The sequence below is a fragment of the Lycium ferocissimum genome, chromosome 4 (assembly GCF_029784015.1).
Source record: "Lycium ferocissimum isolate CSIRO_LF1 chromosome 4, AGI_CSIRO_Lferr_CH_V1, whole genome shotgun sequence".
In the NCBI taxonomy this organism is placed as follows: Eukaryota; Viridiplantae; Streptophyta; class Magnoliopsida; order Solanales; family Solanaceae; genus Lycium; species Lycium ferocissimum.
This window is the reverse complement of record NC_081345.1, coordinates 3846327-3862291: the sequence shown is the minus strand read 5'-3', so window position 1 is coordinate 3862291 and position 15965 is coordinate 3846327.

Genomic DNA, 15965 nt, shown 5'->3' with positions numbered 1-15965 from the left:
AAATTCGATTAGGGGTAAGTGGTCATCCCAACTACCACCAAAATCTAGTATGCATGCTCGTAGCATATCCTCCAAGGTTTGTATAGTACTCTCGGCTTGTCCGTCAGTTTGTGGATGAAATGCCGTCTTTCGAGCCTTACTTGAGTACTGACCCTCTTGAAAGGATTTCCGAACTTAGCGATGACTCGTGCTCCTCTATCTGTGATGATAGATATTGGAATACCATGAAGCCTCACAATCTCCTTAATGTACAACCTCGCATAATCTTAAAAATATGTAGTTATTTGGGGAGAAAATGGGTAACTTTCGTCAATCTATCCACAATCATACATTTTTATCGTTCACGTTGAGACATTCCGAGCTAGTTGTGAAAAATTGAGGACAAGACAATTTTGGAAGACGAGGTAGAGACTTCAAATAGTGACCTCCGATTCACACCTTAATGAATAAGTCACTCATAAATATTATTTATTGCATGGAAGGTTAAGGGAAAAATTTGGAAATTGAAATTTCTAGTTCATGACTTAGCTTGGAGAAGCCATCAGTGGCTTCTACGAGGTCCCACCCATGGTTGGCCAATCATCCTAAGCCATGAAGATGTGCTTTTCGTGTGGTATAAGATATTATATTTGTGAGGGGACTTATATTTTGGATGATCTAAAATTGAGGACATATAGACAAAGATGACAAGGCAAGAATTCATCTTTTATTATTGGCATGGACTGTTAAGGGCAAAAAATTAGAAGAGTTCAGACTCCTTGAAGAAACTTGGAGGGAAAGAAAAAGAAAAATCTATGAAAAATTTGTAGAAAAAAGACAAAGAGCATGGCCGGTCATGCTTATATATATATATATATATATATATATATATATATATATATATATATATATATATATATATATATATATATAGCATGTGTGTGTGTGTGTGTATATATATATGTGTGTGTGATTAAATAAGACACAATTCATCACCCACAATTCTAGAAATTTCAAGAGAGAGAGAAGGAGAGAAGTATGAGAGAGTTCGGCCATGGAGGGCTGGCCGAACATGCCCCTAAGTGTTGGCCAAGAAGGATAAATTTCTTCAAGCTTTTCTACTAAATGGAAGGCCCTCTACGACGTGGAGTAGTTGTTGGAAGAAGAAAACCATTCGCTTTGTGAAGAACAACTCTAGCCGTGAGTGGATGGCAAGTGGAAGAAGGTGAGATTTTATCCTCTTTTACATGTTTTATGGATGGTTTGGACGTGTTGTTGTATGAAGAAAGGAATGAAATTCATGAAAGATTGTATATTGAGGCTTGGCCGTGTGTATATGTGTTTGGTGTAGGTGCGACGAACAATTTCATTTAGTGTTTTGGTTGATTGTTGTTATAGATTCTACGATGAAAATGAATGTTTGATGATTCATGTTGAAGTAGTAAGTGTTGCGGGCTGTTTTGGAAAATTAATATGATTTTAATATAGTTTCTTGTATTGATGGAAATAATGTTGCTCACGTATGGAATTATTGATATAGTTCATGAATTCGGAAGAATGAAATGTGTTGCCATTGCTCTTATGGAATATGGTAAGTTTCGGGTGGCATTGCACGATTAGCCGGATTGTTTGTGTATTGTATGGACTGCTTGGGATATTCTTAAATCGTGTTTGAATGGTCTCGGATTAATATTTGAACGTATGATCATTAATGTTGGATTGAATGCATGTAGTTTATTTGGATATAAATGGAGTATTGATAAGTTGTGTAGAGAAGAATCGCCAATGTTAGAATGCGTTTGGAATAAATTGTTGATGTTGTTTATATGATTGTTGGTATGGTTGTTGTTGATGATTGTTTTGGCCGAGTTGAATTCTCGGGGTTGATGGATTTATAGGGAAATGCTGCCCAAATTTCCGCAGAAAAAGTGTTAGTTTGAAATCAGATTCTTAAGTGCTTATGACTAATGGTTGATATCTAATGACGTGATTGTAGATCGTGAGAAGCCAAGGCATAAGTTTGGATTATCCTAAGGAGCGGCCAAGGTATGTTAAGGCTCGTCCCTTTCTTTCAAAGGCATGATTCTTAGATTACGATTTCATAAATGCTTCCATAACTTTGTTGTTTTCAAAAGTTTTGTTTTCAAAAGAATTTTGTTCCTAAACGAGTCCGAAACTACGAACGCCCGTAACTTTCACAGATGGGCTCGGATCGCTTCGAAACCATCGTAGAAGATTTCATAACGAGTAATAATCTTTAACTTTCATAGGCGGGCCCGGATCGGGTTGATGCTCGTCCGTGGGCCCCGCGACTTTCCTTTGTTGGTTCTAACGACCTATTTTTGAAAGAATTCTGAAATGTCTGTATCTTTCCAAAACGGAGGTTTATGACTCCGTAAGCTTTCATGACAACAACGATGGATATGTTTTACAATGACAACGATGATGTCAAAAATGAGAATATTTTCCTACGATGAATATGATGATGATGATTCCATGTTTAAAGGTTCCAAGTCTATGATTTCAATGACGATATGAGAATGTTGAGCTATTTCTTGATTTCTCAATTTTATTCATGAATGATGACTATTTTTAAAGATTCCAAAGTATATGAATTGATGCCTTATGATCCTATTTTATGTTTCCTCGTGAAGTTATTCTTCATTGACAGTCTCACCTTATAATAATCGTTCCTTCAAGGTGAGACAAAGCGACCATGATTATTCCATAATACAATCGGAGGTTACCGACCTTACGTCACTCCGATAGATACATGACTTTCTTTGGGCTCTCATGCATGCTACTTATATGATATATGAATATGATATATATATATATGTATATGTATATGGGGAATATGGGAAAGGGCGAGAGCGTTATATACGCGTAACCACCGATCGGTTGGTATAATATGACATGATACCGTCCCGGACGCGGGATGCCGGACGCGGGATATGTGGTTATGGATCGGGCCGCACGTGGATCCGCGAATATATATATATGGATCGGGCCGCACGTTCCGCGCATTATATATATATATATATATATGGCATGCATGGTATATATATATATGGATCGGGCTGCACGTTCCGCGGCACTAAGCATGGTTCCGCCTAAAAGGCACTCGGATGTACGGATTACATATATATGGATTTACGTTTCGCGGCTTTATCTATATATGAAATGCCCTATGTTTTCGTCTTGTTACTACTCATGCTTTGTATCCTCTAGAATGTTTTACTCATGCCTTACATACTCGGTACATCGCTCGTACTGACGTCCCTTCTTGTGGGCGCTGCGTTTCATGCCACGCAGGTGTATACAGACAAGTGGAAGATATTGCTAGAGGATGCTCCAGCGGGGTTGGCGAGCTCCATTTCATTCCGGAGTGTTGCCGAGTCAGAGTATCTACGTTATGGTATCTGGAATAAAGTTAGAGACTTTGCAGACAGAGTCACGTGGATAGCATGTCAGTCTTGTAAGCGGCCCTGCAAGCCAATGTGTCATCATGCATTATGTTACAAAGATCATATGATTACCGATTTTGCGTGATTCGAGAATAACGAACAAAATGTTTTTGAGAAGCTTTCATTATGCATTTCATTTCGTGGTTTAAGAGTCCAGTGAGATTATGAATATCACGAGAACCAGCGGGTTCGCTCGGCTCCGAGTAAGGGGTCGGGTGCCCATCATGCCCCATCGGGATTGGGGTGTGACAAAGTGGTATCAGAGCGGTTCGTCCTAGGGGTTGTCTGCAAAGTCGTGTCCAGTAGAGTCCTGTTTATGGTGTGAAGCCGGCCACATTTATAAACAGGAGGCTACGGGGCATCTAGGATGGTTACTCTTCTTTCACGTCTTAGATCGTGCCATAGAGCCAAGTCGTAGGAAATGGGATTTTCGATACTAACCCTTGATTATGGCAGAAGAACGACATCGAACAAAGGAGGCGACTGACGATATTGGAAGTTACAAGCACGCAGGTAAGTAAAGGTATGAAAGATATATGTCGGGTAAGATATTGAAGTATGATGGAAATACAAGCTGAAAGATTGAAAAGGAAAGTAAGCAAGAAAGTGTAACACGTACAGTCATGTTGAGCATATGAGGTAAATTCATTATTTTCAGACTTTTAAGAATATTGAGAGCCCTGTGCGGCTATGATGCGATACGATATGATATGATGTGTATATATGATGATGGCCCTGTGAGGCACTGTTGGTATTTCCTGCGTGCAGGTTTTGGGATGGTAAGAAATACAGAGGAGACTCTGCCAAAATTTTTCTAGAAATAATACGAGAATAAGATGTAAGTTTGGAATATGCTTTGAGAAAGTCGTGTAAATAGTAACGATGAGATTTAACTAAGTTGTGAGCATGACTGCCCCGGGAAATAAGTTGACTGTAGAATTGGTGATAATAGTAATTGGGAGGTCGAGGAAGATATGGTAATAAGGAATATGGAACGGATTGGTGATATTAAGAGATGACTTGTGATACCAAGAGACGGTTTAGAAAGGACTGGTAGGTCTGGATAGAGGGATATTTATTAAGGCACCGACTGAGTCGATAAGTAGAAGGAGAATATGACGAAATTATAGTTATGGGAAGTAATGATACGATTAAGACAAGGGTATGAAGGAAAAGAATTGTGAAGGATGGGAACGTATTGATAAGACAGCTGCCGGGATGTGTTGTGAGGACGTTTCAGAATATGTTAAGGTCCCGACTTACCCTAGATTGTGTGATAAAGGTCATGCGGTGAGGTGGACGCGACCGTACCAACATTAACGCACCCGATTTTATCAAAGCTTCAAGGTTAAGCGTGCTGGAGTGAGGGAAATTTTAGGATGGGTGACCCCCCTGGGAAGTATTTTGAAAATTTTATAGAATTCAGATATAAGAAGTAAAGGAGAAGCTAGAGTAGCCTAAAGGAAATTGGAGTGTGCGGAGTGGCCAGAAACCTTAAGAGGACGCGTAGGACAGGGAGGATCGGGTCGGTGAAGAGAAGGAGTTAACGGAAAGAGGAAATAAGAAGGAGGCGAGACAACAGTGTAGTAATAGGTTATGACGCGTGTAGCTGAGGACACGGGTACTATAAGTAACAGGATTGTAAGAAGGCCACACCGGAAGCCAACAAGGAATGACGACTGACGAGACGATCATCAGTACAAGCAAATCAAAGACACGTATACTTGTGTTATAAGAGAGTCATAAGGAAGTAAGATTTTCGTAGCCCGATGCTTCTGGGTTGTATTGCAAGATTTGAAGGAAAGAGGTTAAAGAAACGAACAAATGGCAGGAAGCTGAAGAGAAGGTTGTGGCAGAAGCCCAAGGATTTAGCTTGAACTCGAATTATGAGTTGCCATAAGTGTACCGCACTGTGAAGGATAGAAAAGGGTGAAGAACCATTATGTATATACGTACTGGGGATCGTTGGAAGTGGTCTTGGAAGGGAACTGGGAGGAATAGGTTAAGGAACATAACCATTATACTCACTAGCGACAAAGTCATATTGGATAAGCACTCGGAATATAAAGGTAAGGGAGATGGTGACAAGAATGTAAGGACTAAGGAAGCTGACCAATGAACCGCGAGGAGTCAGTACAGTGTATATCCAAGACCAACAGGTAGCAAAAAGAGTAGCCCAAGAAAGTGCCGAAGGGATAAACGCAAAGGGGAAGGTTGTACGCGAAAAGGTAATTACCCACTAAAAGGAAAATAAGGAGCGAGATAAAGAGAATACTGCAGGACGATAAGTAGTGATGGCACGACAAGTCAAGACTACAATAAGGGAGACAAAATGAGAACGGGATAAATCGGAGGACGGGAGGACCATGTCTAAAATGGGACGTACTTTATATAAGTTGTACAAGGACAATGATGCCATCTGTAAGTATTGGTATGTTAAGAATAAGACTAAGTAAGTATTTGATTAGAAGAGCGAAGGCGTAGCAAGGACAACGCAGTTGTGATATTTCGAGTACGTTACGAAAAAGTGTAACGATAGTTTAAGCCAAATACTAAATAGAATGAGTGCCAGGACGGACGAGGCATGGCTATGGTTGGACTAAGGATCTAGTTCGATACCGGAAGTAAGATAAGAGAAGGGAAGACAGGACAGGACATAAGGACTAGTAAAGCGACGTTGAGGCATCTCTTGGGCCAATCTGAATATCTTCGTATATTCTTGCGGAGAGTGCAACGTAATGTGTGACAGGAGAGTGAAGAGTGAGAAAGACCTTCGAGCTAAAGGTATAAAAAGGGTGTCAGCAAAGATAATGAATCCAAAAGGACACTTGGAATGACAGTGACAGCTGTAGTAAGAAAGAACAACGAATAGCAGTTTGGGAAAAGTTTGAAGGAAAGAAAGAATGCTGTTCTCGTGAATGGAAATAAAAGAGTCCACCGGATGTTAGAAGAAGGCTTATAGACCACTAAGTAGTCTAAGCATGAGAGCATATGCTATGAAATTATATGAATCATCAACGCGAAGCCATATCCAACTATGCTTATAAAAAAAAAAAAAAGTTTGCACCAGAAAGCTGACAAGGAAGAGGGGCTGACGAAAGGACCGCTAATATAAGGGAATCGGAGATACGAACATTTGTGTTGTAAGATAATCGTAAGGGAATAAGAATTTTCATGGCCCTATGCTTTGAAGTTGTATGGCAAAAGTTGAGGGGTAGTAACCAAAGTGCAAGGAACGGGAACCTGAATTGATAAGCTACAGACAATCACCGCAGTGCATGACCAAGAGCAACCCTTGTGCGAGGAATAAAGGATTAATTATAGAACGGAATAAGTATGGGTATAGAAAGTAAAGGTAGCATGCGAGGTACACAAGCTTAAGGAGTAGCCGTATTATGAGAAAGGAAAGATGTGTTTCCTACGGATACCCTATACTAAGACGGAACAAGTAAAGTACATCAAGGAATAAGCTGGAAAGGAGAAATGTGGCTGTGAGTTACGAGTCCACCACAGGACGATAAGCGATAAAGTAAGGCTATCACCAATAACAAGTAAAGGTATGATTATAACTATCTTTGCAATCAATGCTGAGTACAACACAAGAATAAAAGAGTATGACGTACAAGGGGCATTAGTTGCGCAGGAGACTTAGATCCTTGATAAGACAGATGGCGGTTTAAGGAAAATGTATTTATAGTTACTGTAAGTCGATTACGGAAAAGAGAGAAATAACTTGAGATGGAAAGAAAAGGGGAGGATGACGCTACTAGTGAATGCTAACTATTGAAGAATGGAATAAGTGACACTACATGGATGGTACAGACGGTTGGACATACTATTATTTTGAGTATCCCCATGGGACAGAGTTGTTATTTGGAGTGGAGGTAAACATTGACTTATAATTAACGGTCGAGTTAAGCAAAATACATCCTTGTTTGGATTGCTACGTTGGCTGTACTACTGAATTACGCAACTGCAAGATGAGTATGTTAATACTTCACATATGAGTTACTGCAACTATAAATTATGGGGAATGGCATGAGTATGATGCGATAATAAGGAAATTGAGGAAAAGGGTACATGAATGCATGATTGGAGGTGAGGTAATGGATTTGCGAATGATATAAATAAGACCCTAAAAGGGGGGAAGCAAGTAAGGAAAGAATGAGGAAGACAAGAAAAAAAAAATTGGGTAAGAGTGAGGCACTAGTTGAATTCCGGTCAAATACACGAAGGCGAAGGAGTGGAAAGAATGGATTGCAGGCGACAAAGGAGTTAAGTAGGAATAAAAGAGATTGACGTATGTGTTAAGGTATAATTAGACGACTGATAATCAACCCAAAAAGGGGATGACTATTCCTAAGGAGGAGAAGATGCTACACCCCGTACTTCCCGTACCTTGGGATCCGTTGAAGATATGGTCAATAAAGATGCAAAGTTATAGGTGCTTGGGTTACGATTATAAGGATCCGAGTTTACGTAACGGTCATGGAAGGATTTAGAAGACCGGTGCATTAAGGGATCGATGAATGAACTGTATGTGATGGCTATAAAAAGGGAGCTTCCCCGAGGTGCTTAGGAGACCCCGTACGACTAGTTGAACATTCGAGGACGAATGTTCTAAAGGGGGGAAGGATGTTATATCCTGCATTTCGCACGTTGAGACATTCCGAGCTAGTTGTGAAAAATTGAGGACAAGACAATTTTGGAAGACGAGGTAGAGGCTTGTGACCTCCGATTCGGTCTTAATGAATAAGTCACTCATAAATATTATTATTGGCATGGAATGTTAAGGGCAAATTTGGAAATTGGAAATTTCTAGTTCATGACTCCTTGGAGAAGCCAAGTGGCCGTGGGTCCCACCCATGGTTGGCCAATCATCTTAAGCCATGAAGATGTGCATGTGTCATATTATATTTGTAGGGGACTTATATGAATATAGACAAAGATGACAAGGCAAGAATTCATCTTTACAACTTAAGGGAAAATTCAAGAAGTTTGAAGAAACTTGGAGGGAAAAAAAGAAAAATCTAGAAAAATTGGAGGAAAAAAAAAAAAAAAATGGAGCATGGCCGGTATATATATATATATATATATATATATATATATATATATATATGTGTGTGTGTGTGTGTGTGTGTGTGTGTGATTAAATAAGACACAATTCATCACCCACAATTCTAGAAATTTCAAGAGAGAGAGAAGAGAGAGAAGCATGGGGAGTTCGGCCATGGAGGGCTGGCCGAACATGCCCCTAAGTGTTGGCCAAGAAGGATAAATTTCTTCAAGCTTTTCTACTAAATGGAAGGCCCTCTACGACGTGGAGTAGTTGTTGGAAGAAGAAAACCATTCGCTTTGTGAAGAACAACTCTAGCCGTGAGTGGATGGCAAGTGGAAGAAGGTGAGATTTTATCCTCTTTTACATGTTTTATGGATGGTTTGGACGTGTTGTTGTATGAAGAAAGGAATGAAACTTGTTGTATGGCCGAATGAAAGGAATGAAAAGTTCATGAAAATATTGTATATTGTGGCTGTAGGCATGAAAGATTGTGTATGTGTATGTGTTTGGTGTAGGTGCGACGAACAATTTCATTTAGTGTTTTGGTTGATTGTTGTTATAGATTCTACGATGAAAATAAATGTTTGATGATTCATGTTGAAGTAGTAAGTGTTGCGATGGCTGTTTTGGAAAATTAATATGATTTTAATATAGTTTCTTGTATTGATGGAAATAATGTTGCTCACGTATGGAATTATTGATATAGTTCATGAATTCGGAAGAATGAAATGTGTTGCCATTGCTCTTATGGAATATGGTAAGTTTCGGGTGGCATTGCATGATTAGCCGGGCTTGTTTGTGTATTGTATGGACTGCTTGGAATGTTCTTAAATCGTGTTTGAATGGTCTCGGATTAATATTTGAACGTATGATCATTAATGTTGGATTGAATGCATGTAGTTTATTTGGACGTAAATGGAGTATTGATAAGTTGTGTAGAGAAGAATCGCCAATGTTAGAATGCGTTTGGAATAAATTATTGATGTTGTTTATATGATTGTTGGTATGGTTGTTGTTGATGATTGTTTTGGCCGAGTTGAATTCTCGGGGTTGATGGATTTATAGGGGAAATGCTGCCCAAATTTCCGTAGACAAAGTGTTAGTTTGAAATCGGATTCTTAAGTGCTTATGGCTAATGGTTGATATCTAATGACGTGATTGTAGATCGTGAGAAGCCAAGGCATAAGTTTGGATTAGCCTAGGGAGCGGCCAAGGTATGTTAAGGCTCGTCCCTTTCTTTCAAAGGCATGATTCTTAGATTACGATTTCATAAATGCTTCCATAACTTTGTTGTTTTCAAAAGTTTTGTTTTCAAAAGAATTTTGTTCCTAAACGAGTCCGAAACTACGAACGCCCGTAACTTTCACAGATGGGCTCGGATCGCTTCGAAACCATCGTAGAAGATTTCATAACGAGTAATAATCTTTAACTTTCATAGGCGGGCCCGGATCGGGTTGATGCTCGTCCGTGGGCCCCGCGACTTTCCTTTGTTGGTTCTAACGACCTATTTTTGAAAGAATTCTGAAATGTCTGTATCTTTCCAAAATGGAGGTTTATGACTCCGTAAGCTTTCATGACAACAACGATGGATATGTTTTACAATGACAACGATGATGTCAAAAATGAGAATATTTTCCTACGATGAATATGATGATGATGATTCCATGTTTAAAGGTTCCAAGTCTATGATTTCAATGACGATATGAGAATGTTGAGCTATTTCTTGATTTCTCAATTTTATTCATGAATGATGACTATTTTTAAAGATTCCAAAGTATATGAATTGATGCCTTATGATCCTATTTTATGTTTCCTCGTGAAGTTATTCTTCATTGACAGTCTCACCTTATAATAATCGTTCCTTCAAGGTGAGACAAAGCGACCATGATTATTCCATAATACAATCGGAGGTTACCGACCTTACGTCACTCCGATAGATACATGACTTTCTTTGGGCTCTCATGCATGCTACTTATATGATATATGAATATGATATATGTATATGTATATGGGGAATATGGGAAAGGGCGAGAGCGTTATATACGCGTAACCACCTGATCAGTTGGTATAATATGACATGATACCGTCCCGGACGCGGGATGCCGGACGCGGGATATGTGGTTATGGATCGGGCGGAATATATATTATATGGATCGGGCCGCACGTTCCGCAAAATATATATAATATATATATATATATATATATATATATATATATATATATATATATATATATATATATATATATATATATATCGGGCTATTCCGCGACTAAGCATATATATATATATATATATATATATATATATATATATGGATCGGGCTGCACGTTCCGCAAAGACTAAGCATGCATGGTTCCGCCTAAAAGGCACTCAGATGTACAGGTTACTCTTTTATCTCATGAAATGCCCTATGTTTTCGTCTTGTTACTACTCATGCTTTGTATCCTCTAGAATGTTTTACTCATGCCTTACATACTCGGTACATCGCTCGTCGACGTCCCTTCTTGTGGGCGCTGCGTTTCATGCCACGCGTGTGTATACGGACAAGTGGAAGATATTGCTAGAGGATGCTCCAGCGGGGTTGGCGAGCTCCATTTCATTCGGAGTGTTGCCGAGTCGTCAGTATCTACGTTATGGTATCGGAATAAAGTTAGAGACTTTGCGAGACGAGTCACGTGTATAGCATGTCAGTCCTGTAAGCGGCCCTGCAAGCCGATGTGTCATCATGCATTATGTTATAAAGATCATATGATTACCGATTTTGCGTGATTCGAGAATAACGAACAGAATGTTTTTGAGAAGCTTTCATTATGCATTTCATTTCGTGGTTTAAGAGTCCAGTGAGATTATGAATATCACAAGAACCAGCGGGTTCGCTCGGCTTGGGGTGTGACAATATTAAGGGGTCGGGTGCCCATCATGCCCCAGAACCATCCTAGCTCCTACGCTCATAGCCATCCGGCCCTTCTCCGGGGAGTGTTAAAACCGGGAGGGAGGTTAATGCAAGCTACGCTCATTCCATTGAAATTTCTTTGACTTAAGGTTAACTTCGTCAATGGCTGAAATAGATGAAAAGCCCTCTACGAATCTCTGTAATAAACCTCAAACCCAGAAACTACGAACTTCGTAGGCGTCGTAGCCTTGGCCAAGTCTTCACGGCCTCTATTTTTCGAGTATCAACTTTAATGCCATCATACGAAATAACATGGCCCAAGAATGTCACGAAATTTAGCCAAAACTCGCACTTTGAAAATTTTGCATACAACTCCCGAGTACGGAGAATTCCAAGAACAATACGTAGATGATCTGCATGTTCCGATTCTGTGCGAGAATACACCAGAATATCATCGATGAATACTATCACGAACAGATCTAAGAGAGGTCTGAATACATTATTCATCAAATTCATGAACACTGCCGGGGCATTAGTTAGCCCGAACGACATTACTCGGAATTCATAATGGCCATATCTTGTCTGAAAAGCTTTCTTGGGAATATCTTCTTCTACGACTCTCACTTGATGATAACCCGACCTCAAATCTATTTTAGAAAACCACTTGGCACCTTGTAGCTGATCAAATAAATCATCAATTCTTGGAAGAGGATACCTGTTCTTTATCGTCACCTTATTCAGCTGCCTATAATCAATACACATTCGTAGGGAGCCATCTTTCTTTTACACAAATAAAACTGGCACTCCCCACGGTGATGAACTGGGTCTAATGAATCCCTTTTCGAGCAAATCTTTAAACTGTGCCTTTAGCTCTTTTAATTATGCCGGAGCCATTCGATAAGGAGGAATAGAAATTGGCTCGGCATCCGGCAACACATCAATGGCGAAGTCAATCTCCCTTTCTGGAGGAAGTCCTGGAAGTTCATCTGGAAATACATCCGAAAATTCATTTACTACCGGAACAGATTGGAAAGTTAGCGATGTTGCCTCGGTGTCATGAACTCGGACTAAATGATAAATATAGCCCTTAGCTATCATCTTTCTTGCCTTAAAGTAGGAAATAAACCTACCTCTCGGAGTTGCCGTATTACCTTTCTATTCAAGCACGGGTTCTCCCGAAAATTGAAAGCGAACTAATTTCATTCGGCAATCAATATTAGCATAGCATGAGGCCAACCAATCCATACCCATTATAACATCAAAATCTAGCATTTCTAGCTCCACTAAATCCGCTTTGGTATGGCAATCACATATCACAATAATACAATCTTAATACACTTGTTTAGCTATCACGGGATCACCAACCGGAGTGGATACCTCGAAAGGTTTGATCGGCTCGGGTTTCACCCCAATACGATTAGCAACATAGGGAATAATGTATGATAACGTGGAACCCGGATCTATCAATGCATACACATCATGAGAAAACACAGTCAATGTACCTGTAACCACATCTGGAGACGACTCGAGATCTTGCCGTCCGGCTAAAGCATATAAGCGGTGCTGTGTGGCACAAGTAGATGCTCCCCCTCGGCCTCTACCTCGGCCTGCTGGAGTCTGGGGAGTCCGCCGTAGGGCGTGGCCGAGAGATCCTGTTGCCGATCCTATGGGCTGAACCCCACCTCTACCATACCTCGAAGGACAGTCTCGCATCAAGTGTCCTGTCTTCCCACAAATATAACATGCATCTGTGCCCTGGCGACATGGCCCTGAGTGCAATTTTCTACACTGGCTGCATCGGGGAACTGGTGGTCTCCCCTGACTGTAATCTCCCCCAAACTGAGAACCTCAGGGCCCTCGAACTCGACCCCGTCCCGAACGGAAAGAGCGATTAGATCTCACGCAGTAACCGGGAGGTGCACTCGTCACCGACCGGCCCGAGTGCCTGAGATATGTCCGCCTCGATCCCCCCTCATAATCACTACCTGTGCCCATAGATCTGGCCCTTTTGCTTTGTCCTCTATCAACATCGCGATCACCCCTCTGCGGAGGTTGTTGTCCTTCAAGATTCTGGGCATGGGCTTGAATGCGGGAAATGTCCATCCCATCTTGCAATGAAGTTGTCAAGCAATCCTTAAATAAATGTGGCCCTAAGCCACTCACAAATCTATGCACCCTGTCGCCCATGTCGGCTACCACAGTAGGAGCATATCTAGCCAAAGAATTAAATTGAAGGCCATACTCCCGGGCGCTCATGTTGCCTTGCTTCAAATTTAAGAATCTATCCGCTTTAGCTCGGCGGACCTCAGGCGGCAAATAATGACGAAGGAAAGAGTCAACAAATTCTTGCCACACGGAAGGAGGCACATTCTCTTGCCTCGATGATATCCAATTATTATACCATAATACCGCCACATCTCGGAGTCTATATGATGCTAACTCCACTGATTCGGTCTCGGAAGCATGAATAATCCGCAATGTTCTTAGCATCTCATCAATAAAACCTTGCGGGTCTTCATCCGGCTTTGACCCAAAGAATTTCGGAGGATTTAGACTCATGAAGTCACAGGCTCTAGTACTAGCTGAACGATCACTTGGGCCCGTATTTTGCCTTTGTGCCTGGGCGGCAACCAACTGTGTCAATAAATTAATAGCCTCGGTCACTTGTTGGCCCGATGTAGTCGGTGGAGGAACTGGAGGCATAGGAGCTGGAGCAGAGGCCCCTTCTTGTTCTTCCGTAATAGGCGGAGTAGGGGAGGCACTAGATAAATCCTCATTATGTGATTAATCCTCATTTACATTCATGGGCGGCTCTCTTTCTGCCCGCCTCTTTGTCGTAGTCTTGCCCCTTTGGGCGGCTTTAGCTTTTCCTTTTGGCGGCATTCTGAAATCACAACATACTCATTAGGGAGGATTAAACCTTATACTCGGCTCTACCGCACGATTTCATATGAAGAAAGATGGTCATTTTTCCTAAATTCCCTGTAGCCTCTTGTTTATTAGCGTGGCGCGCAACACACCATAAATAAGACTCTACTAGACACGGCTCGTAGACACTTCCTAGGACTAAACTGCTCTGATACCACTTTTGTCACGACCCGAACTATGGGCCGCGACGGGCATCCGGGGCTAACCATCGAACACCACTCATTCCGTTATCTATATGCTCTCATTCATAATACTTGCTCAATTTTATAAGAATATATCATCATAGGAAATGTAATTACTTTTATAAACATAAGCCTTTGGCTATCAAAATAATATACATACATACACATACATATACATGTAAACCATGGGACCATGCTACCCACACATGCCTATCTACGAGCCTCTACTAGAGTGCTAGACATATGGACGGGATAGGACCCCGTCATGCCCAATCATGAGTATACATATAAATGTACCAAAAGAATAATCAATTGCACCTCCGAACAATGGAGTGCTCACAAGTCAGCCACTAGCTCCTATGGATCGGCACCGTCTCCTTGCCTACCTGTGGGCATGAACACAGCGTCCAAGGAAAAGGACGTTAGTATGAACATTGTACTGAGTATGTAAGGCAGGAATGAAATAAGCATAATAGGAATATCGTAAATCATGAGATGAAGATACAACCTGCGTCCTCTTTTAAACGTCATTACATGTCATATACATTCGTTATAAGTAAGCATATCGTATGTATTATCATATCGCATACTTTATCATATCACATATACATCATCATTCCATACATGCATCGTCATATCAATCATACATCATCATGTCGGTAACCCGCGTTCGGGTACCCATCATATGCCGCCCACTAGTGGTGTCATGCCCGGCCCTCTAGGCTCGGTGGAATCATAGCAGCCCGCCTTAGCGGTGACGTGCCCGGCCATCTAGGCGCGGTGGAATTGTAGCAGCCCGCCTTAGCGGTGACATGCCCGGCCAATTAGGCGCGGTGGAATCACATCATCATCATATCATGCATTTATTATCATACATCATATATCGTCATAGATTCATCACTATCATTCATTTCGTAGACATATCATAGCATCTATCACAATTCACTATCATCATACATATATAATAATTAATGCATATATTAGAACTTGGGAGCAAGTATAGTCATGTCGGGGTGACGTAAGGTCGTGGACCCCCGATGTCATTATGAGCATTCATGAGTATTCTGCCTCACCTCGAAAGAACAAGCATAAGGTGAGTGTAGGTAATGATCAACATCAATGAACTATGGATAGCTTCATTAGCTTAATAGGAGCATCATATCATTGACTATAGCGTCTCTAGACTTAGCTTGTCATTATCGTTATCATAGTCGTAACATATCTCTTATCTCGTATGGCTATTCGTGCATAATGGCTTGTAGCCGTCTTGAAGGTAGGACATTTGTAACAAAGAGGAAATTCATGCCATAGAACTCATGCCTTAGAAGGAAGGGATTAGCCTCACATACCTTTGTCGTTTAACTATTCTATCGCTTGCTCGTTCTCCTTTAATGCACTCGTTTATACCTTCAAGATAATTCGTATCGACGTTAGCTATATCATCACAAAAACATAC